Source organism: Panthera pardus, unplaced genomic scaffold (assembly GCF_024362965.1).
Source record: "Panthera pardus isolate Hobbes unplaced genomic scaffold, ASM2436296v1 HiC_scaffold_6, whole genome shotgun sequence".
NCBI classification, from domain to species: Eukaryota; Metazoa; Chordata; class Mammalia; order Carnivora; family Felidae; genus Panthera; species Panthera pardus.
The window spans coordinates 22,957,687-22,980,850 of NW_026526991.1; the positions used below are offsets into that span (position 1 = coordinate 22,957,687).

Below are 23,164 nucleotides of genomic sequence, written 5' to 3' on the forward strand. Positions count from 1 at the left end.
AAGATGTATTTAAAAATGGGCAGGATGCTGGTTAAGAAAATGTCCTATTATTTAATTATCATGAAGATAAAAGTTGAGTTTTGAGTGTGACGAAAGAATGAGCCAGCCCACAGACAAGCTCAATTTTGGGTCTTTAGACTCTTTTCCTTCTGTCCACCATAGATCTTCCATCGTGGCTCCAACTGCTGACTCGTATAATCAATGAGGCAACGGGGTGATTGCAGAGCTTGACCCATGTGGCGATTATTTAGTGGCCTCAATGGACAAGAGAAATCTTTAAAAAGCTTCTAATTAGCACACCCAGTCAATGAAACTGCAAACCTCATTATTTGAGTCAGGGCCAGAAAAGTACAGGCTAATATAATCCCCAAATGACATCTTGGCAGTATTTGGATCTTCTTACCCACTCACCATGATCTATAATGATGATGATGATGATGATGATGATGATGATGGTGACAATACCAACAACTCTAAAAATAGCAGCAACCATTTGTTGAGCACTTACTATGTGCCAGACATGATACTAAGTGCTTTACATGCATCATTTCTTCCAATCCTTAAAGTAAAACTCCATGAAAAAGGTCCTATTATCATACTTATTTTATAGATAAGGAAAATGAGGTTTATGGATGCTTAACTAGCAAGTGATTGAGCTGACTACAAAGCCAGCAGGCTTTGCTAGAATGGATACCTACAATCCTACTCCTTGTATCTTTTCTAGCAAAACCATAGTTTTTTTTTTATGTGTCTAATGGAAAAATGACAAATGCTTATGATAGAAATGCTTATAACACTGGTTTTGATACCAGCTGCATACCTCTTAGGCCTTTAGTAGAAGATCTTAGCCAGGAGAATAAAGGAAGTGTGGTAGAAGAAATAGCAGATTAGACGCCCTGAGTTTTAGCACCAGCTCCATCCATTACAAGCTATGAGACTTGTCAAATCCCTTTACCTCTTGCATTCTTGGTGGCTTATTCTTGAAAGTGATGATTGTAATATTTGCTCTCTCTCATTGCAGGGTTGTGCTGAGAAAACAATGTGATAATGTACCTGAAAGCTCTTGGAAAAGTTTCAAGTGTTATGTAAATGAAAGGTGGTAATTAAAAACCTCCAGAGAAGGGCAGCCTATCTCAGTCATCAATTATCATGTTTTCTTCCTTGTCAGAAAACCTGTATTTTTTCAGCTTCTTGGGGGGTATCGATAGCTCTGTGCAACATTTTTGTTTGAGAAATGTGTGAAGAAAAGGATCATCCTGACAGCTCAGAACCTATTTGTGATAGGAAATAACCGCACATAAATTGATGAAACCAAAGGCAGATGCATTCTCATGCGAAATTGTGAAAATTCATACCTCCACTTATTGGTTTTTATACTTAGTTATAAGAAGATGGAATATTTAACTGTCATAACACACATAAAGCCCAGATCTTTAAATAAGAGAGTGGTATAGGAATTGACTTATTATCTAGAAAAATGGAAAAAGATTTTGGAGGAAAAAACATGAAAAATGTGAATACCAGAAAGCTTAGTGTGTTTCCAAGCTTTGGGAGCCTGGGTGTGGGGATACACCTGAGAAGTTTGAAACCATTTTTTGCACATATTATATATATACTTTTTATTTCTTTTAACATTTTTTCATTTTCTGAGAGACAGAGACAGAGCATGAGCTGGGGAGGGGCAGAGAGAGGGAGACACAGACTCTGAAGCAAGCCCCAGGCTCTGAACTGAGCACACAGAGCCCGACGCAGGGCTCGAACCCACAAACCACGAGATCATGACCTGAGCCGAAGTCGGACACTTAACCAACTGAGCCACCAAGGTGCCCTACATATTATATTTTTGATGAAATTCAGTTATATTCCTGAATGAAAGCCAAAACTGGATTAGGAAGAAGCATTACTTCCAAGATGGTGTAATGGCATAAGGGAACGTCTCAGGCTTTAGCTTCAGGAAGACCTGGACAATAATTCTGACTTTGCTGCTTATAAGGTGCTAATTAGCTGCTCTGAGATTCTGTTTCTATACAGCTACTGCATGTAAACCACCCAGTGTCTTAGGCATTATGTTACTAGACAGACCAACAATATAACCTGAGTAATGAAGACCTAGCCAAAGTAACATCCATGTCTAAGTGCCATGGAGGTTCTAAATTCTTCCTCATCTGACTTTCTTTCAGCATGGATAAATAGGGACATGTACTAATCTGAGCTTTATCTTCTTATGTTTTTCCTTGATTTTTCTTGCCTAAAGTGCTCAAAGAAAGCAAATTTGGACTGATTGGGTTGTTGAGAAGTTGAGATCAGGTAAAGGCGAGACAAACCTGGATAATCAGGGTTTGGCAGGGAAGGAAATCCAAGATTCACCATTTTAAATGTGTTGAGGCACACTGAATTACAGTCTGAAATGACTGGGAAGGTTATATCTATCATAGATAGCATGGCACTGAAGTTAGATCATGTGTAGGTCCTTACTCAGCTACAAGGGAACTGTGTGTGCCAGGACGGTGTCAGGGAGTATAACCTTTGATTCACAGTGGTCCAAAATTTATCAAAAACTTGAGTTAAGAAATAATGTTTATGAGAATTGGTGGAAAGTCTAAATTCTACAACTTAGTCTCAGGTTTAAGTTAGACCTTAACTTAAACATTAAACACTAATGTTCTGAAACATTAGAGAGCCTTAACTTGGACCAGTTGGCCCCCTCATAATGTTTGCTTTTAGTGATCTAGGGATAGCATCTTGCCATAGACCTTTAGTGGGGAATGTTAAAAGACATGGCCCAGGCGCAGTCGGTTAAGCGTCCGACTTCAGCCAGGTCACGATCTCGCGGTCTGTGAGTTCGAGCCCCGCGTCAGGCTCTGGGCTGATGGCTCGGAGCCTGGAGCCTGTTTCCGATTCTGTGTCTCCCTCTCTCTCTGCCCCTCCCCCGTTCATGCTCTGTCTCTCTCTGTCCCAAAAATAAATAAAAAACGTTGAAAAAAAAAAATTAAAAAAAAAAAAAAAAAAAAGACATGGCCCAGGAAGTGCATCACTACCTTTGTGGTAGGGGTCCTGTCCTTCCCAGAGGTCTGCCTGACTATATTCTTGGAATTCTTAAATGTTTCCTCTGTATTATGAATAGAGAGATTTTTCTAATAATTAGCTATAATCATGCTATTTCCCTACACAGTAATCTTAACTGGCTCTAGACTAACTGCAGAACCAAATCCAGGTTTCTTTGCAAAGCCTTCATGTCCAGATTCTGGAAGTGGCCTCATGTTACTTACCTTGCCTCTTCCCCCTAGTCTCTTGAACCTCTGCTCTGGTAATACTGAACGTCCAGACAGTATTCCTTTAGCCTTCCATGTCCTTCCCACAATTGTCTACTGAATTAGTCATTCTTGAAGCCTCATCGCAAATGCTAATCCTCTGAAGATGTTGACTTCCCCAGGCTGACTTTAGGGCTTCTTTGCTTGCTTTAGTCCCAATTCAAGCAACACTTTTACTGTTTATAATTGCTTTTTTGTTTTGTTTCATTTTATTTATCTGTCTCCCCTCTAATCTGCAGGCCTCCAGAAGGCAAGATTGGTTTTCCCTTCACATCTGTAGCTCCAGTGCCTGCCATAGTGCCTGGACCATTGCTACTGCCTCTTTTCTGTCTGTTGCATGCAAGCTGCTGCTTTTCCCTCTTTCTTTTTTCTTCTGGTCCTCATCTTAAAAATGGCTTGTTAATAATTTCTGTTGAGTGCCGGGAAGAGTTGGAAAACCAGCTCTGACACATTCTACACTCTTTTTTTTTTTTTTTCGGAAGAGGGTGCAGTCCTCTGATGGAAGTACTGGTCCAAAAACTCACCTCCGTTCTGATTTTGTGTGACATTTCCCATCATGTAGAACATGATTAGTTGTCTTTTTAAGTGCTTCTTTAGGCCAAGTCTATTAATGAGATTTTGTTTAGTCCAGTGTGAGTCAGAGCCAAGCATGTTTGCTCACAGATGCGCATTAAAGGAACAGGGTCTGACTGGTAAGTGGCAGCCCAATCTTTGGGGCTGAGGTAATTTTCCAAAGCTGATTTTCTTAGTGTTCAGCAAAGTGGAATGTAATTTTAATTTGCAAGGAGAACTTTGGCTTCCACAAAACATAACTATCAGCTTTTTCTCAAAGCATTTCTCCACAATGATGCCAGAGAGGTCAGAATGGAATAGTAAGAGATACAAACAAATTTAATAAAAAGGATGCCCCAAACAAATTAAAAAGTATGTCCTGAAATTTTATGTTACAAAAGGGGGAACAAAAAAGTTCAGCAAGTATTCTTGTTTAATGATGTCCAAATACTCGTTTAGCACAAATGTAAGAGCAAAACAAACATCACAGGAATGTATACCTAAAGATATTACAAAGCCAATTTGAATAAAGTTTTAGCTCACCAAGCAGTCAAAGGCATCAAAGACATTTATTTCCTTGCAGAAGATACTTTATGTGGAGGATTCAAATTGGCAAAACTTTTTAATTGGTTCACTTCTACAGTGCAAGTTTATAGAGGCAACAATTCATTAGATGCTGTAGCATCAGACCAGAGCACCAACTATTTATAATTCAGCCCGCCATTCAGACATGCAGCCATATCAGAATGAGATATGAAAGTTCACCAAGTGGGCAGATTTTCATTAACCATTCATTTCCTTTTGTAAAGTTGAGGGCCACACAAATAATTCTTTCACCTCAATCTTCCTACATAGGAATAATATGCATAAATAAGTATACTATTCAGGAACTAGATATAATAGAAAAATGATGGACTCCAATGCAAATAAGTGTATAATATTATAAAATCATAGATGATGTGATTCTTAATTCCCTGCTCTCTTTCTCTCCTTCCCCCAATCCTATGTTTTCTCTGAAATGTCAGGAGTAAGGCTCACAGGGATAAAAGATGACATATTGCTCTCATTTCTGATTCTTCCCTGGGACATTTATTTGTAAGTACACAGTTGGGGGGAATAGTTTAGGGATATTCAGTCATGTATCCAAAGAGGAGAAAGGGTCATATCTCCCGCTGGTCTATGGAGATGAGGGCTTTACTGACGTTGCAAAAGGCAACAGAACCCAGATCCAGGGAGACATTGTTTTGCGAAAGTAACCTTGGGAGCATGAGCTTGTTGGTTTTTCCTACTATTCTTTTTTTTAATAGAGGAAACAAAGTAAGTAGGACTAAAATATGAAAAAGTAGGCATTGTACAACACCAACAGACATTTGCTAGAACTTAAGAGCCCTATTTATTTTGTTTAACGAATTAAGACTACCTGATGACAGCTACTGTTATGTCTCTTTCACCTTGTAGGAACGACAGTCTAGGGGTTGGGATGAAGATGACTGGTGTAATTCCGTCTGGTGAGACCATTGACTCAAGAGGATCAGAACTTTGCTTGAGGGATAGAGGCAAGAGTAGTTCTCAGTGTTAAAGTTGATAGAAATGAGAGTCAGCGTCTCCCTCAAATAACATGGATATCTGAAGTCCACAGACTTGGTGGCATGATTTTTTTTCTTTCAAGTGTGACAAGTTATTCTGGTGAGTTTAGATGAGAAGGTTAGTGAGAACTCATTTCTCTGTTGTACACCCTGTTCTGCAGATGGGATTTCTTAGAGAATTGCTTGCCTGTGTTTGGCATACAATGCCATGAAATGTGTTATGTCCAACAGATGTGCTAAGAAGTGATACAGTGGCACACTAAGAGAGTCCTGCAGCTTCCTGTCCTAGTCTACCCAGCGTGGGGGCGAGGCGGAGCATGGGCAGGACCAGCCCACTGTGCAAGGAAGTGCAGCTGTTTGGAAGGTATTTATCATGCTTCATAATTAATAAAGCTTATTATCATCACAATCAAAATAATTAGTGTTTATTGAGCACCTACTGTGGACTGGGTTCTGTGCTGGGAGTTTACATAAAGTATCTCATCATTATACTGAATCCTTTGTATCACCCTGGGACATCAGCATCAGAAACCCCATTTTGTAGAAAAATGAGCCTCAGAAATCTTGAGTAGTGTGTCTACGTCAGACTGTGAGTAGAGGGAAGCAGGGATTCAAACCCCTGCAAGTCTGCCATTGACCTACTTCAGAGTATGATAACCTTTGCTGGCAGTCCCTGTCCATATTCCCTTGCCTCTCTTGGAGGTCACCAGAAGTTCTTTTACCTACAGGTGGCTTCCCTGCATATCTCTGGTCTAGGGTGTTGTCTGGCTACTGAAGTGTGTTTAGTTAGAACACAGGGCAGGCTGGAAGTACTAAGGAGTTAATGCCCTTGGGAGCAGCCCTCAGTTCTCAACCACTGAGGTTTAGAAAGATTAATAACCTGTCTCTTGCCCTTCAGCAATTCTGAGGTGTTTTCTACACAGTCTCTCAGAGAGTCCCCGATGGGACAGAGTCCCAGTTGCCCATGGAGTTATCCCTCTTTAACTCACCTTTTACTGGTCTTCCTTCCTTCCTTTCCTCTCTTGCTCCCCTCATTTGCTCATGATTTTTTTCTGAGATCACCTCCCAAATACCACCTCTACCCAAGATCTAAGTTAAGACAACTATATGTCCCGTGGGAGGTCTTCCACCTGCTGGTTAATGACAGAATTATGCATTATTTAGAATGGAAAATTAAGAAAGATGAGAAAGACTCATTGCATATGTCTAAAGACACCAGGAACTCTGAAACCTAGCTGTCAGTTTTGTGCACAGACAGAACAGGGAGTTTTTAGAACAGCACAGACGTTTCTCCCATTTTGGCACAGTGGTTGTGTGGAAAAAATATATTTTCCTAAGTGTTTACATATGTCTTTAAGCTAACAGATTTCAGAATTAGTCCTTCAAGTTCACTAATAATGTGGGAGTAGCTTAGGAGTAATAAAATAAAGTTTAAACAGGACTGTGTACCACATAAATGCTCCCCTAAACCAACAAGACTGAAGTAGAAATAATATAAAGAAAAATGAGCTCACTGTATCTCATTAGGGGTGTACTGCTAGATTTGCATTTTTGTTTAATACTCAAATGCTGCCACGTTATAGCTGACTCATGACTTCAACTTCCTTTAACAAATTAAAATGAGATTGGGTAAACAGACATCTAGAACACCAGGCAAGCATTTACGAGAGTCTGAAAATGGTACAGGTGATCAGCTAGGCCTTACCTAGGGAGCAGTGAGTATCCAATTTCCTTCTGATTCTTTGGATTTGTTGTATTTATTAAATAGAGTAAATTCAAGTGGTATTTCATTAGTTGGGATAAATGGGTATATCTGTTGGGAAGAAAAATTGGTTTAAAAAAAAGAAAGAAAGACCACAGGTATATAGAAATGACACCAGGGTCCTGCTGATAATGAAAAAAAGAAATAACTTCTTCTGGAATTTCTAGTTTCCTTTCATTATCAGGAAGGGAATATTGCCATATTCCAAATACTACTTATCCTCTACTGATAAGATAATAGTTCATTTACACCAAAGATTGTAACATGGTTTAGAATTATCCTTTCCCTTTCAATTTGCTTCCCTCTTCCAATATCCTCAGATTCACAGTTAGTTATAAAAGAGATTTATGGTTTTAAAACATCATCTTCCTTTTTGCTAACGAGTTGTATAAAATAAGTATGCTTTTCCTAATATTCATTTTGAGTGTAAAAATATACAGTTTAGCAAAGAGCATCAAAACACTATTAATGCTGCAATTTAGTGACAGAACACCTCTCAGTTTTCAAGTACCTCTTGCTATATTTCTTCATTTCAAAGGATTTATTGTATTATTTCCTTGGCTGTAATGGTTGGGTCCGAGCGTAATAGGCTTATTTTGATATTTTCTCCACAGTTTAAGTTATTTCAATAATGACTAACTCTACCTTTGAATGATGCTCAGCAAACAGGAAAACAGTGGGTGTTCCATTTTGCCTTTTCCATCTCCACACCTTCAAGGGATCATGTTATCATTGGCAAGTGTGAGCGGCATCTGAATACTGGCTTGGAAGAGTCCTTCCTCCCTCCGTTTGAGGAAAACTGTGGCTCCTGGGCCATCCACTCTAGTTTTAAAAAAAATTTTCAAACAACCCTCACCACAAGAGCCTGAACTCCTAAGCTGTGAATGTAAGTAATGACATAGATCGGAAACTAGTTGTAGACAAAGTAGCCTACTCCTCTGGCTTGGACAATTAAGCAGAATCCAAGCATGGAGTGCTTGGTTCTAACTACTGGTTAAATCAGAATTTGGCCCGTGAATCTTTTTGGACTTTACTAGTATGTGATAACAACCATAGGCAGAGAGACAATCAACTCTATTCAGCCATTTGTAACTGAAAAATAAATGTAGTGTGTCCATGCAGGAATGTATTTTCTGGGCTTACGTGAGGACTGGGACAGAGAGATTTAAACTGAAGCATTAAAGGTGGTTTTTCCTCCCAGCTGGCTATATGGGCATCATGCTAATACCCTAGGGAGTTTCGGTGGTAGACGTGAACTGTGGATGTTTATCTCAGGAAGGTCAACTGTAAATCTCTCAGTCCCTGTTGCAGTTGGCAGGCCTCTAAGGAATATTTATATTTTTATGCATCCAAAATTTAGAGAAATCACAATTCTACAGGCAGAAAATTAGGTATTTAAGGACCCCAAAAGTGGATTGTGTATCTTTGGAATTTCTTTTTAATGTAAATATGATGTTAAGGCAATATGAAAAAAAAAATTTTAACAAAGAAAGAATTTGAATACTGTGATACATGTTCTTTATCCATATTCAATTTTGTTTTGAACTTAGTCATTGGTTGGAAACAATAGTGCTCTCAGAACCGATGGTAATAACTTTGTCTGGCCTGGTGGCTCAGAAACATTCCTCAGGAGGACCAAGCATCATTGGGCTGTAGGAGGAGAGCTTCATCCAAATAATTCACTCTTTGTGGTCCGTGGAAATAGCCTCCTGACTGTCTTGCTCCTATCCTTGACTCCCCTGTCTATTTTCAAAACAGCAGCCGGAGCGATCCATCTACTAAGGTCAGATCTGTTACTCAAAACCTCCAATGACAGCTTGTTTCATCCGGAGTGAAAGCCGGTAGGCACGTGAGCTGCCTTCCAAGTTACTGCAGGAACAATTTTACCAAATGTTTTGTGGATACACATCACATGATCTCTAGCTTTGCAACCTGAGTTTTGTTTTGTTTTGTTTTTTCTCTTCTATCCAAAACCCAACTGTAAATCAATAACATACATTTTAGGATTTTGATGATAGCATTCAACTTCTATATTCTATTAGTTAATTTGATATTAGTTGATTTAATTAGTTGATTAGTTTTATTAGTTAATTATTAGTTTATTAGTTAATTAGATTAGATTATAGTTTATTAGTTAATTTAATTAGTTAGTTGATTAGTTAGTTATTAGTGCTAGATGAGATCAATTTGAAATCTCCATGGCTTAAAAAAGTACAAGTTTACCTCTTGCTGCCACAATCCTTTGGGTCTTTTCCTGGTTGGGCAGCCTTCCACATGGCCAATCAGGAACCCAGTCTTCTTTACTCTTTGGGCTCTTCTCTCTTCTGGGTTCTTGAAGGCTCTCCATTTAGCCGGGGTGTGAGAAAAGAGGTATGATGGTGCTACAAGACTTTCTGCCATAGTCCACAGGCCAAAACTCAGTCACTTGGTGACACTTGACTACAAAGGTTGCTGAGAAATGCAGTGTGTGTCTGGAAAGAGGGGGAAATAGGTTTGTCAATTAGCTAGTAGGCTCTGCCATATCTATCTGCCATTCCTACCCTTAGTTAGTAGACCATGTGGCCTATTACATTATTTTTCATTTCTCAGTTGTTTAGGTATTGCCCTAAATAGACATTATGGTTGGATGTTGTGATATATTCTTGGAAGCAAAAGGGAAGGATCAAGTCTCTGGAGTCAGACACTCCTGAGTTTACATCATAATTGGGGCACTTAACTAACTGTGTGCCTTTGGGTAAATTATTTAACGTCTCTGGTCATTAGCTTCTTCATCTATCTAAACAGGTGTAAAATACCTCCTTCATGAGATGACTGGATAACAAATACATCAGAGAACAGAATAGCAGAGGTTAGGAGCACAGATCCTGGCACCTGCCTGTGTGTTTGAATCCTGCCTGTATCACTTAGTTGCTAGAGGATCTTGGATAAGCTTCAGTTTCCTCATCTGCAAAATATAAATCACGACACTATCTACCCCACTGAGGTTTGGAGAATTAAATGAGTTAATATATGTAAGACACTTAGAATGGTGGCCTCAAACATAGAGTAAGTAGTATGTGACCGTTAGCTCTAATCTGAGTATCTGGTGCATCTTATAGGCTTTTGATAAGTGGTATTCTCTGCAGGTTGTTGCTTGACATAGCTTATTCTTTTCAGCATCTATCAAAGACTGAAAAAAACCCCAAAGATCCCCCAAAAGGGCTCTTCAAGCATAGGATTTCAGACATACTAACGGCATGTCAAGGAGGTTTGTGTAGAGAGCCCTGCCAAATGACCACCTGCTCTGATTATTGCAGTGTTGGTTCTGGGTCCTGGAGGAAATTGCTCAAGAGAGAATATTTACCCAGGGCTCTTTGGAGTGATTTTTAAAAAAAAAAATGTGTGATGTGAGGTTAAATAGCACAGAACTCATTATCAATTTGGGTGCACAATGGAGAGGGGAGGTTATTCAGGGTATCAGTCTCATTTAAGTAGAATATTACGGTCTGAAAAATTGTTTAAAGAGAAATATAATTGGAATAATGGGACAACATAATGGGAAATCAATGCTATTAATGTAACTGCTAATTACTACATTAGAACATTTATCCAAATCTCTTCTCCTTAAAACTAAAAACATGAAATTAAGTCACCACAGTAGACAATTTGTGTAGAGGGACTCAGGGATCTTGGATTACTCTGGAAAATCTGCCCAAAACAATTTGTCATTGTACCAAACATCAAGCTGGATCTTCTCAGTTTCAAGGAGAGAATGTGCTTGGGAGGACTCATATTTTCACTCTATTCATATTGCTCATTTTAGGTCTCCTGGGTTCTGAGCATTGAGAGTGCTCTAATGTTTATTTAAAAAAATTTTTTTTTACCTTTATTTTTGAGACAGAGAGCGACAGAGCATGAACGGGGGAGGGGCAGACAGACAGGGAGACACAGAATCTGAAGCAGGCTCCAGGCTCTGAGCCATCAGCCCAGAGCCCGACGCGGGGCTCAAACTCACGGTCTGTGAGATCATGACCTGAGCTGAAGTCGGACACTTAACCGACCGAGCCACCCAGGAGCCCCAGAGAGTGCTCTAATGTTTAAAATGGACTTTTTGTTTCCTGCCCTTAGGAGTGTTATTTTATTGAATGTGGGTCTTTTTGATAGTATCATAAAAGCTCGGGTTCTGAGTGTTCTGAGTACCCTCTAAGAAGGTGGAATGAGGTGGAATGAAGAGCTTTATTGGATCAATTTGGGATTGTTTGGGGTAGAATGCACAGTGCAGCCTTCCTGGCAGAGAGAGTGGTGGTCCCACAACAAATGGAAGGGAATGTGACCACCCAAGTTTCTGGGACCGGGGCTAAAGGCCAGCTGTCTTGATTTGAGATATGGTACAATAAGACACTGCCTCTTTGATGTTAGTGTAGCTTGAGGTTGGAGACCAGAGAGTTTCCCATTTAGGGGGTTAGAACAGTCCAGAAGTAAGGTGTAGAGCTAGACACCAGGAGTAGGAGGCTCAGACCCCTCAGGTAAAAGGTATGGATGGGATGGAGTTTGTCTTCCTTTTAATTGTGGGAAAAAATATCTAACATAAAATTTGCCATTTTAACCATTTTAAGTGTATAATTCAGTGTGATTAATCATATTTACAATGTTACGCAACCATCACCACTATTTCCAAAACTTTTCCATTGCCCAGAAACTATAACTCCCCATTCTCTCCTCCTTTAGCCCTTGATAACCTCTAATCTGCTTTCTGTCTCTACGGGTTTGCCTATTTTAGGTATTTCATATAGGTGGAATCATACAATATTTGCCTCTTTGTGTCTGGATTATTTTACACAGCATAATGTTTTCAAGGTTCATCCATGTTTATAGCATGTATCAGAATTTCTTTTTTTTTTAAACTTAGTTTTTGAGAGAGAGAGAGAGAGAGAGAGAGAGAGAGAGAGAGAACAAGTGGGAGAGGGGCAGAGAGAGAGGGAGACAGAATTCGAAGCAGGCTCCAGGCTCCAAGCTGTCAGCACAGAGCCTGACATGGGGCTTGAACCCACAAACCTGAGATAATGACCTGAGCCAAAGTCAGATGCTTAACCACCTGAGCCACCCAGGCACCCCAGAATTTCTTTGCTTTTTAAGGCTAAATAATATTCCATTGTATGTTTTTTTGTTTTTGTTTTTGTTTTTTAGGTTTTAAATATCTCTTTGAGGCAGATAATCTTATTTACATTGATACAGAATCATTTCACATTTGTAGATCAGACACTAATAAATGCCTTATTTTAGTAAATTATCAAGAAAAACGGAAAGGAAACTAGTCAGAAGTGTTCTCCATTAGCCTGTCTTACCACAGCAGGAGGATCTGGAACATGGAGCCCGTACAGCTGAGGCTGGGCAAACTGTTTTTCTCTGGCTGGACAGTAGGGAACTTCAACTGGTTAGACTATGCTTTCCTTTTCTGAGCAAACATTTATACAAGAAAAAAGGATGGTTCCTAACATTGAATAATTCAAACATACTTCTGAAAACAGTGTGAACAGTGTGAGTGGGCAGAACCAAGCCCCTGGCAGGCAGGGTGGACAAGGCTCCAGGTTAACGAGGCCCTTAGTCGGCTGCCTGTAGTGTGAGCCCCACTCACACACATGCATATCTATATTTCACACGTGGATCTGTCAATAGACATTTGGGTTGTTTCTACCTTTTGCCTGTTGTGAAGAATTCTGCAAGAACATCAGCTGTAGTGTCTGAGTCCCTTCTTTTGATTCTTTTGGGTGTATACCTAGGAGTGCGATTGCTGGGTCCCATGGTAATTTTATGTTTAGTTTTTTTGAGGAACAGCCAAACTGTTTTCCTGGAGTTGTTCTTGAGATCCGTGAAACTGGTGACAGGTGTGCAGAGGTGGGGGGTGGGGTCTAACACTAGGAAGTGGAGTGAAGGGGAGGAAGATGGACCACAGGAACACAGCAGAAGCCCTAGTGAGTGGCTCGACCATGCACAGAGTTGGCTCTGCTAATATGTTCTCAAGTGTGGTCTGTGGACTGGGATGGCTTTACCTGGGTGCTGGTTAGAACTGCAGCATCTTAGGGCCTGCCGCAGAAGCACCTGTTTCTGCCTCTCTAACTTCTATGTTCATGGGCACATCGCCTGGGCATCTTGTGTGTGTATTTTGAGTGGAGTGGTCAGAGAATCTGCATTTCCAACACTGAGCCCAGGTGATACTGGGCTTGCTGGTTCCTAGACTACATCTTGAAGAAGGGAGTGTCAGGACCGTTTGCATTTTGGAATTACCTGGTAAGCTTTTCAAGCATCCCAATGCCTGGGTGCCACCACGGAGGTTCTGACTTAATTGGTTTGGAGTAAACCTGGCTTTCGGTATTTTCATAAAGTTGACAGGAGATTCTACCACGCAGCCGGGGTTGAAAGTTTCTACTCTGGGTTTGGACACTGTCTTATCTGCCCTCCTTCCTGTTTTCTTTCTAACCCTTCTGCTTAAAACTGAGTCAAATTCTCAATGGATTGATGTTTCTTGCATTCATCATTTACACTGCCTGCAGATTAATCTTTCTAAACCAGTGGCGGACAGACTGCTCTCTCGCAAAAACTTTCGGTGGTTCCCTCCTGCCCTCCATGAATCAAAAATACCTTGTGTTTATCTATCTTTTAGGGCCGTCCTTGGGATAGCTCCAATCTTCTTTACCCCCATGTCTCCCTGTTGACTGAGCCCTATATACTAATTTCCCTGAATATACAGTCAGTGTTCCTATCTCTGTGATTTTGCTTCGGTTAACTCCCCATCCGTTTCATCTTTTCTATATTTGTGTCATTCAAAGACCACCCTATTTTTACTTGCCCCCATGAAAACTTTCCCTAATCTTTTCAACTGACGAAATCCTTTTTCCTCTAGCATTTTTATTGGTTTTCTTACGGCATTTACTTTTTTCCCTTATATTTCTGGAATTTGAATTCTTCTCTGACCCTCCTTGCTGGATTATAAACTCTTTGGGGGCCAGAACCTCTTTTTGTTCATGTTCGTATCCCCTGCTGGGCCTACCACAGTGCCTCACACATAGTAGGCATTTCCAAAGATTGGTTAAATTGTATTGAATTGAGTAATTTGTCTCCATGTTATTAATTCTATTTTGGCCTCTCTGCCGTGTATTGATATTTTAACCACACTGTCTGACATTTAGTAAATCTTTAGGGATTTTATTTAAATAAATGCTTTTCCAAAAGCTCCAAATGTTCTTTATGAACACTTGATAGAGTTTCCTCACTGTCTTCCAAAGTTTGCAATGTGTTAATTGTTCACTCTTTGTACCAGTTTGTTTGTATTTTGGCTTCCCTGTGTCCTGAGACAGTGTGGGATCTAGTAGGAGGTCAGAGGCTACATTCATTTCACTTTCAAAGACTCATTATATTCCTAAAATCTTTGGGGTGCACTGGTAATGAGCCATGATTCTGGAAAGCCCATTCGGCTCTGATTCCACCTCATGTTCGGGTGGGAACTTCTGGGGTACTTAAGTGGGTGATGGGACTTGGAAGGTAATGATGTTTCCTGCAATTAAATCATGTCCATAACAAGTTGCTTGCAATCCTGTAGGAACAATTATAAGGAATCCCCTCTCATTTGGCACAATGAGATATGAATATTTTCTAACGGGCTAATTAGTGCAGTTATCATTTTTTTTAGCCAAAAATGTCAATGTGTGGGATTTAATTAGTCTGCCCTAGGATTACGAGATAACTTCTTAGCTTAGTCAGTCTGTCAGCATTTTCAGGATTTGGAAGGATGCCAGGAACTATCACCTACACACTTGCAGAAACTTTTAAGACTTCTAGAGAAATTACTATGAGGAGCAGGTAAAGTTTCCAGAAATAAAATCTAAATTATATGGGTGGAGGCATTGTGACCAAAGGAATATTTAGTTAGTGGAAAGTGTAAAAAACAGGCCTTGACATCCCATTGTTCTTATTTCTATATTGCAGGATGTAGGTGGTTTAGAGGTTGCCATCTCTGATTTAACTCCTTTGGTTTCTGGTAGTGGAACTTGATTCTACCTGGCTAAGCTACATGGGAATTGACTGGTAGGATATTGGGTAATGCGCAGAACGAAGGAGACTTTGAATAGTTCGGCCATGCAACATGGGGGATTAGGGAGGTTTCTGGGATGTCGGTAGCAGGCACTAGTAGGGGGATCTCTTCAGGATTCTGTTGGTGGAATGAATGTCTTGCAAATAGTTTCAAATCTTTTGACTTTCCAGGGAAAGAGAGTTGTGTTCACTTATCTTATGTTGTGGAATGGGTTCTGTAATATCCCTTCAAAGTTCATATCCATCCAGAACCTCAGAATGTGTGACCTTATTTGGAATAAGGGTCTTTGCAGATGTAACTTAGGTAGGGTAGAGATGAGGCCATACTGGATTGAGGTGAGCTCTGCATCTAATGAGAGTGTTCTTATATGAGGCAGAAAATGAGGAGACACAGACACACAGAGAAGGAGGTGATGTGCCATGGAGACAGATATGGCAGTGATGTGTCCACAAGCTCAGGAACACCAAGGATTGCCAGCAACGACCATAAGTTGGAAGGGAGGCATGGGACAGTTTCTCTTCCAGAGTCCTCAGAAAGAACCAACCCTGCTGAAAGCTTGATTTTGGACTTAGGTCTGCCTAAACTATGAAAGAATAAGTTTTTCTTTTTTTTTTTTTAGCCACCAAGTTTGTGGTAATTTGTTTCAGTACCTTTAGGAAACTAGCACAGGTTATATGTCCTGTGGTAGGCACCTTGATTGACAACCTCCCTGTAACTGTATGCATTGGGCTTAGAGGGACTTCCCAAAAGGAAATCCAGTGGTTGTCTTCAAGGAAAAGAGCATGGATAAGTGGAAAGAAACCATAGGAATGTCTATTATGTACCATAAACCTGAATTTCTATTTTACCTGGGAAAGCTGGGGAACAAGGATGGGAAATGTGCTGTCTAGCACCCGACTCAAGTAAAATGTGAAGCTCACCCTCAGATTTTGCCAAGTTACAAGTGGCAACTAGTCTTTTGGGGGAGAATTTGTGGTGTTGTGGATGACAAAAAATAAAGGCAGTGTTAGGACAAAGGCCTTGTTTATATGGTCAGGGTATGGTATGATATGGGTCTGGAAGATAATCTCTGAAATAAATGAAAATTTACTACTGTATGGATTAAAAGGAACCCACAATAATGATTTTGCCTTATTCCTGGACTGGGACACTGTGATACATGTGAGTTGAGCATAGTCAACAGAATAAATTCTAGCATGTGTGCAGAGAAATCATAATGGGCTACATGGAAATTATTGATCTTGTTTGGATGATTCTGTATTCCATTCCCTTTATGTTATTAGGTATTTGGTGGCCAGAGAGACATCTTTGTGTTTATTTCCTTTGCAGCTCTGACAACAACAACAACAACAACAACAACAACAACAAATATTTATCTAGGGCTTCCTATGAGCCAAGAACTCAATGTGTTACACAGGCATCAATGTTGTTCATATTGTTAGTGGCTCTGACTTTTGGATGTGGAAACAGGTTTAGGGAAGTTATGTACTTGCCTAGGGTCCCATAGCTGGTGAGTGATGGTACCAGGATTCAAACCCTAGAGTCTTGATCCCAGAGCCTAAATTCTTGAGTAATTGTGTAGCTATTGCATGTATCTTTACTGTGAATATATGTATCATTTCAATAAAGAATTACCATCTTTTCTTTTTTTGGTTGTTGTTATACTATTTCCTTAAAAGCCCATGTGGCATATTGCTCATGTGGCATATTCCTTGGAAACTTTCAAATGTCAGTCAGTGGAATGAACCAGAACTTTCTTTGTGCCGTGAAGTATACTGTCTGCTAAGCTAATCTCTTTCCTACTGGGGAATATGTATAATACGAACTGGTTTAGCTAGACTGAAAATCAATCATCAAGGCCACTGACGATGCTTAAAAAAAAAAAAAATCAAAAGCAGTTAGCATACAAATGAAAGTGATTCCCTATAACTCTATGTGGGACAAATTTCCTGAACCACCACACCAATAAATCAAGGCTGTGGAGGCTCAGTTATAAAGGAAGATAGATTGAACAATTTTCCTGTTATAAGCAAGCTGTTTTGTACTATGTATCTATTAGCTAGTTATTCAGGTCTAATTTAGGAATGTGTAAGTAAACATGGACAATATATTTCACTTGCATTAAAAATTTCCAAATAATGCTCCATATCAACACAACCAGATTATTTCTGGAATCTTTAAAGTGCCTTTTGCATAACTGTAATTAGAAATTCTTTGCTATAAAAAAATAGTCTGTGAGGGTCCCCCTCCCTCACTCCTTCCCCCAATCTTTGAAGTGAAATTTTTGTTGTTGTTTGTCCACAGAAGGCTTTTTGAATTCATTGGACCCACTGTTGGAGCATACCTTCTCAGTTCTGTTGAGTGACTTCCCTGCTGGGATTCTAGAGATACAGATAAAGCCAGAACAATAAAGCAACTAACTTCCAGTTTCTCTTATCCGAAGAGGCTGGCTGACAGCAGGGCTTTGGGACTCTATCAAAATTACTGAGGTAATTTGTATCAGGACTTGGGGGCTATAAATCAATAGAGAGGATGCTTCTCTTGACTGGCTGTAGGTTCTTTCTTCTAATCCACTCAGAGTTGAACCAAAATATGCAAGTGTCATGGGAAGGCCAATAATGCGATGCTCTGTGCAGGAAAATTTTTGAGCATAGCATCACACTAGTCATATCAAATAATCATTCAACATTTATTTACAGCTGTGAAAATATTGGAAGTAGAGGGCCACTGGTGGTAGCTCTGAATTTTTCTTCTCCTATTCCAAGACCTGACACAATGTACTTGCCACTCTGCATGGGATGGCACCCTGGGTAAAAGCCAAGAGTATGGACTCTGGAATCTGACTGTCTGGCTTTCGATCTTGGCTTTTTTATGTCCTGGTTTATGACTTCGGACAAGTTACTTAAGTTCTATGTATCACAGTTGCCTCATCTATAATATACATATAATAATATGTATTTATTTTATGGTTAGTTAGTGTTTAGTTTATAGAATTGTTTTGAAGTTTAAATAGGATCACCCATATAGTACCATTACCATGAGTCCTAGCACATAGGGATCCTGTAAAAAATGTTGTCTATTATTACTAAGCAAACAAAGTCCTTCCCTGTAGAATCCCCCTTCCTCCAAATTTATGCCTTGCTTTTCTGTTGGGGAAATCATCTCTTGCCTGAGCTTGGCCCAGGTGGTTTGGTTGGATGATTCTTCTCCCTTATCCCCAAATCCAGAAATGATTTATGATCTGGATTTGACCAACCAGTCTATTCCATTTCCTCATGGCCACAGTGACTAGATCAAGGATGGGCTTGTCATCCAAGTAGACCAATGAGACCCTATCCTGGGACTTTGGTAGAGTGTTAGGAAGGAAAAGAGGATGTTGCTAGAATGTACGATGTAAGTCTGGAGGTGCTAGGGGCCACTGTGAGATAGTAGGTGGAAAGAGAGGCTGAATCCTGAATAAATCACTAGGTTCTGGAATTCTTGAAGCCAGATTTACCACTGGACTTTTCAAACATTGGCACCAATAAATGCCCTTTTGATTAAGCCAGTTTGATTTAATTTTCAACATCTAAAACAAGGGTGAGCATATGTCGTTTGGGACAGCCTTAATTTATACCTATTGTCTTAGCATCGTTATGAATAGTGTACTTTCACTCTCAGAAGTATCCTGATTGAGAGGATAAATTATATGGCCATCTTATTTAAACCCAAAAAATCCAGATTAATACAGCAATACTGGAGCAAAGACCCTTGTGGAGTCCCACCTCTCAAGAGGTTCTTAAATTACTCAGCACATACTGTATTCTCACTAGGGAAAGTTCTGGTGGATACACTCATCTTCATCTCTAATGAGGGTGTAGGGCCCCTTTGAGATGGCCACTGCCACAGTGACCTCCTTAGTCTAGCTCTGATCTTTAGGCTATGGCTGCTTAGACCTACTTGGGACTCTTGTCCTTTTACTGACAAGCTGAACTTCTCTAGTTGAGCAATCAGCCTTCCTAGTCAATCTGTCTCTCTCCCCACTTCCTCTCCTTCCTCCTTGACTACTCATACATGTGTGCACACTCACACACATGCACACACACAACATTGGATTGGGTGAAAACCACCAGCTCCCTTGTCTTACCCCATGACCATGTTTGTTCATTCTCTAGTCAGTTGTGCTAAAGGGGAGAGGTTTGTGCTGGGAGTTTGCGTGGGCAGACGAACAAGATCACTGGGATCATTTTAGGTAGTAGAAAACATACTGGTGAAGATCTGACTTGCATTAGGTGATGTTAGCTTCTTTGATTCTCTTGATTTTCCTTTGCTGAAGCGTCCAAAGTGAGATATCAGAGGCAGAGCACTGGTCCTGAGCCAACTGTATAACCTTAGGCAAGTCACTTACTGCCTCTCTGAGCCTCCATTTGCTTCACTATTAAATGGATGTAAGAGTGTCTCATCTGCCTGTGGCACAAGGTTGTTTAATGTTGAAACACAATGATATATTCCATTGTGGTTTATAAGCTGCTATGTCAATGCAGGAGAACTGAACACAGTCATCATGCTATGGCAGCTTTCCTCACGTCTCACATGGGGTCTTGTTTGTTATCAGCAGGGTTCAAGAGATAAGTTGGCAAGGTCCTATTGCACTGTCAGGCTTTACAAGTGTGTATGTAGGTATATGTATATATGGGGAGGGAGAGTGGGAAACATTAAGTTATTTATCTGCACAAAAGTTCTTGTTTAGGCAACATGAGTTGATAATAATATCCATTGTTAATATTTAATGTTTACTTTTTTTTTTGCCAGGCCTAGAGCTGTGTACTTTATGTGCATTGTACCATTTTATTTAAAACATATTTTTAGTTATTTATTTTGAGAGAGAAAGAGAGTGGATGCTAGCAGGGGAAAGGCAGAGAGAGAGAGAGAGAGAGAGAGAGGGAGAGGGGGAGAGAGAGAGAGAGAGAGAGAGAGAGAGAGAGAGAGAGAGAGAGAATCTCAAGCAGGCTCCACACTATCAGTGCAGAGTGATGCAGGGCTTGAACTTACAAACCGTGAGATCATGACATGAGCTGAAATCAAGAGTTGGACGAGAGTGGGTGGCTTAACACACTAAGCCACCCAGGGTCCTCTGGATTATATCATTTTAATCCTCACAGTGATGTGAAAAAGTCTGTATCATTACAGACTTTATGCATTTTTCAAATGTAGAAATTAAAGCAATAATTGGCAGAATCAGGACTCAAACCTACGTCTGTTTGATCTCAAAGCTTTTGCTTCTAGAGGTGGTATTATTCTGTTCATTTTGTGCGTTGGGAAGAACACTTAGCCTGAAGTCAGGAGCTCTGGCTTCCATTTCCCTATCTGCCCTTAATGAGCAGGTGACCTTGGACAAGTCAAGCTACCAAATGGGCCTTTATTGCCCTGTGTGATAAATGAGGGGTAGATTAGATGATTCCTGAGGTCCCTTGAGGTTCAATGATTTCATGACTCTAGGAATTTGGGCTTGGGATCAAGTTCAAGTTTTCTTTAATGTCATAAGGTCTAAATCTTTCCTTTGGGGGAGCTGCATTTTATCATAAACATCAGTCACCAAAGCCTCCAGCTGCAAATTAAGAACGAAGGAGAAGGGGTGGTTTGTAGGTGCAATGAAGGAAAAGTTCCTCCTGCCAGATATTTAGAAAATGGTGAAATTTCCATTGAAAGTATATTATTAGTAGTAGAAAATAATGATTAATGCCATTTCATGTTCCTTTCACAAGTCATGGTAGATAATGAACAATGATAACACTATGCATGATTGCTGATCCTTGTGACATTCAAAACAGATTCAAAATTCCTCTTCCACATACAGGACTCAGTTAGGACGCTATATTAAATTCAAACTTAGGGATCAGATTTAAAATTCAAATGCATATCCTTTTTGCATATCTATTTTGACACAGCATTACAAATTACTCACTGTAATATGAATTAAAGATGGACTTTTGCACAATGGGGGAAACATTAAAAAATCCTATTTAAATTTAAATCCCCTTTTTCCCTTTTCAGATTTCCCCCCATATTTATCCCTCAGTATATCTGCTAATTATCAAAAGTATTGCTGTTTAAACAGTAATTTGTTCATTCACATTTTATTATTTTGTGCTGGTAGCGACTGCCAAGAAGCAATGTTGATATCTTGAATCACAATTAGTTCATTGTGATGTTCTTAAATGAGAGAATTTTAAGAGTACTTTGTCCTATCTACATTTTAGTATTTACCTAATGTACATAGTGTAGAAAGAACTGATGTCAAAAAGGACAGAGTGGCAAATGTGCTTTTAAGTATATTATAATAGAGCCAGTGAAATGTGCAAAATGACAAATTAAATTTAATGTTCAGGTGCATTGCCAATTTGTTTGGGGGGTAAAAAGCAGCACCCTTTGCTAACCTGATAAGAATTAATCAGATTTTAATTACTCGATGTGCAACCTGGACTGTTTAGCACATTTATGCCGAGTAATCACTGGGGCATCTCAAGCCAAATGGCTGAAAATTTCCATCTTTTAAATTATGGGTATGGTTCTCTGTTAATCATTTTTGGACCCTCTAATTTTTGTTTTTTTTGGTTTTTTTTTGCAACTTCATTTCTTCTATGACACTAATAATTTCCTTCGGGTTTTTCTTTTTTAGTGGAGGGGAACAATTTGCTATTTTGTATAAATGGAAGTGATGCCCATCTCAGTGTTGAGGCCCTAAGGTTGTATTTCCAGTTTTGTGGAAATATCCTCTTTGCTTTCATCTACCACGGAAACTCCTGGAGGTTAGGGGCGCAGTTTGTCATCACAGAGATGGAGTCTGACATTTTGGCCTCATTAACGCGGTGCTGTAACAAAGCGAGTAAACCTCAAACCTAATTTAGCAAAACAACCAAGCCCATAAAAAAGGGCAGGACAAGAAAATCAGAGGTGCATTCAATAAACTTTTATTATTGAACTTCAAAGTCTTTCTTAAAATTGCCAGAAGCTTCCCAGCTTTGTGCTGGTGCTTAGGAATTGCCACTCACAAATGTTAGCAAAGTCACCACGTCAGGCTCAGTAGATACGATGAAATCCAGAATCACATTCATTTTTGTGTTTCTTCAATTCCTGGAGGTCCTTGTTCAGCCTTCAATAAGATCATCCCTGGACTAATCAATGAGAAATTGCAGAGAATATGAATCCTGCAAAATCAATAATTCGTATAATAATTACACAAACATATTAGAGAAGCATAGTAGTGCATAGCCAAGCAAATCCCAGGGAACATGCTCTTGACATCTTTTAAAACTCAGCCAGATATGATAAAGTTTTGCCTACCTTGCTTTTGCTTTAGGATGAGCCTAGAGTTTAATAGAAAGAGTATTGCAAGGTTTTCCTCTAATGTATGCAAGTTAAAAAATTAACACATATAAAAGCCAAGTTGTTAGTAGAAAAGTTTAAATGAATTTTAAAAGAAAAGAGACATGATGGTTCCAGATACAGGTTCTTGTCATATGTCTGAAATACCAAATCTACTGTCTCTCCTGACATAGTTCACACAGGGAATCCTAGTAACTGCTCATGGCTGCATTTTTGTGGTCTGCCCCAAGACTTCTCCTTCTACCAGCTCAGGTTACCAATCTCATTGTTTTCCTCACCCCAACACCATGGGGGCATGAGGAGAACTGAATCAGAACCATGAGACTGGAGTTCTGGTTATGACCATGTGCAAAGGCCTACCAATCCCTCTCACCTTCAGTTTCCTTATCTGTAAAATGGACATTACAAGATCGCTGAGTGTATAAGGTGAAATGTTACTAAAAGTGCTTTCTTTCTTTTATTATAGAAAGAGAAAGAATGGGGGAGAGGGGAGGAAGGGAGGGGAGAGGGAGAGGGAGAG

At 39.8% G+C, this 23,164-nt stretch overlaps 1 long non-coding RNA gene across 1 annotated transcript in view; it reads right to left on the reverse strand.

Moving 5' to 3' along the window:
• Window positions 1–22,213: 22,213 nt before the first annotated feature.
• LOC109265380 (uncharacterized) overlaps window positions 22,214–23,164 on the reverse strand; it is a 54,483-nt gene continuing 53,532 nt past the window's right edge. Inside the window, exon 3 of the long non-coding RNA XR_002079157.2 lies at window positions 22,214–22,466. This is a non-coding gene — a long non-coding RNA (uncharacterized LOC109265380). The remainder of the gene's footprint in view (window positions 22,467–23,164) is intronic.